We start from the raw sequence: 2,429 nt of genomic DNA, 5'->3' as shown, positions 1-2,429 counted from the left end.
ATATGAAAGACAACATTCATAGTTTTAAAAACTAATATTATATTGAACCCAAATCAAGGTTTCTTTACAAATGATGTATTTTTCCAAAAAGTTTAAAAGACATCACAGAATAATCTGATGTGAAAGTAAATACTCTTACCACAGCAGAGTAATTTAAGAAATATTGTGCAGTATGTTAACACACCATATTTATGTAGTACATTGTTGTATATGTGTGTGTTTTTCTACACACGTTTCTGTTTATTATGGCAAAGGTGAAAACGCCACCTCCACAACAGCAACCAGTAAAATTTATCCCAAAAATAACTGTGTACAAAACAGATCTGTTTCAGAAAAAAAAAGGGAAAGAAAAATCTTTATATGAGTTTTAAATCCTATTTCAAAACAGCAGAAACAACTCCATCATTGGCCACAGGGCCCAGCTGACCCGCCCCGGGAGGCAGGGCGAGACCAAGACAACGCCTAGGCCTAGCCCCGCGCACCGAGCCGCCGGGGCTGTAACTCGTGTCCATCCTCGCGTGGTCAGCGTCCAGCTGGGCGTCCGACTCCTCCGCGGAGATCTGCTTTCAGCTCCGGCCAGTGCCCCAGCTTCCTCCCCAGGCTCCTCTCCGAAGCCTCCAGATCCTCGGTTTCTAGTCGCCCGCCGTGTTGACACTGTGCCGGCCTGCGCTGCGTGCTGGGATGTGACGAGCTGGACGTTCATGGGGCGGCCATCCAAAGGGCCGTTGTACTGTTTCATAGCTTTCAGGGCGTCCGCCGGCCTTCTTCACAGTCCCAGATCCATCAAAGAGTTCCTGGGTGTCAGCGTCGGACACTCCGAAATAAAGGTTGGACACCCGCGGTTTCCCACCCGTCTCCAAGCCGGCGCCACCGCCAAAGCCGCTGTCAAAAAGGTCCTGTTGCCACTTGTCGGGAAGTTGTTTCGGCCGGTTGTAGGGCACCGGCTGGTTCCTGCCTCCGCCAGTTCGCCCGGTTCCGGTTCCGGATGGGCCTGCGACCCAGCTCACTCGTGCAGCGCCTGCACTTCGCTACCACGGCCTCCCTGGGAGCCGGCCCCGCCGCGGCCTCTGGCTCCGGTTTAGCTTAATGATGTCGTCCGGAGACATGTCCATTTTGTCGGCCAAGGCGGGCGCGGAGTTCGCCGTGTTTTTGTTTTTTAAAATATATTTTTATTGATTTCTGAGAGGAAGGTGGGGGAAAGAGAAACATCAATGATGAGAATCATTGATCGGCTGCCTCCTGCAGGCCCCACACTGGGGATTGAGCCTGCTCAGGAATCAAACCGTGACCTGGTTCAGAGGTCAATGCTCAACCACTGAACCACGCTGGCTGGGCTGGTTGCTTTTGTATTGTAGCAAAATGCACATAAAACTTGCCATTTTTAATCATTTTTCAGTGCACAACTCAGTGGCATTAAGTACCTTCACATTGTTATGCATCCATTCCCACCATCTCCAGGACTTTCTCATTTTCCAAAACTGAAACTCTGTGCACCTTAAGCACTAACTCCTTGCCCTGGCTGATGTGGCTTAGTTAGTTGGAGCATTGTCCTGTGCACCAAAGGGTCAAGGGTTTGATTCCCGGTCAGGGCATTGTGGGTTCAAGGTCGGGGAGCATACGGGAGGCCACTAATAAATGTTTCTCACATCAATACTTTTTTCTGTCCCTCCCTCTCTAAAACCAATGAAAAACATATCCTCGGATGAGGATTAAAAAACAAAACAAAACACTAATTCTTCCCCACCCTCCCCCAGCCCTGGCTCCCACCATTCTGCTTTTTCTTTTTCTTCTTTCTTTCTTTTTTTTTTTTTTTGTTAATCTTAACCCAAGGATATTTTTCCATTGATTTTAGAGAAGTGGAAAGGAGAGGGAAAGACTGAGAGAAACATTGATGTGAGAGAGACACATTGATTGGTTGCCTCCTGCATACACCCGGACCAGAGCCCAGGGACCTGCAACCAAGGTCTATGCCCTTGACCAGAATCAAACCAGGGACCATTCAGTCCGCAGGCCGACACTCTATCCACTGAGCAAAGCCGGCCAGGGTTGCTTTCTTTTTTTTTCCTTCAGTTTTTTTTTTTTTAATTTCAAGAAAAACAATCTTAAATATAATGTTACATGCAATAAACACCAATTCAAGAAAAATGATCTTACATATAATAGTTTTACCTACAATAAGCATTAATATTGCAAGAATAGCCCTAACCGGTTTGGCTCAGTGGATAGGGTGTCAGCCTACGGACTGAAGGGTCCCAGGTTCGATTCCGGGGAAGGGCATGTACCTTGGTTTCGGGCACACCCCCAGTAGGGGGTGTTCAGGAGGCAGCTGATTGATGTTTCTCTCTCATTGATATTTCTAACTCTCTATCCCTCTCCCATCCTCTCTGTAAAAAATCAATAAAATATATTTTAAAAAATAAATAAATAAA

The sequence above is a fragment of the Myotis brandtii genome, unplaced genomic scaffold (genome assembly GCF_000412655.1).
Source record: "Myotis brandtii unplaced genomic scaffold, ASM41265v1 scaffold236, whole genome shotgun sequence".
Taxonomy (NCBI): Eukaryota; Metazoa; Chordata; class Mammalia; order Chiroptera; family Vespertilionidae; genus Myotis; species Myotis brandtii.
Note: the sequence above shows the minus strand (reverse complement) of the source record.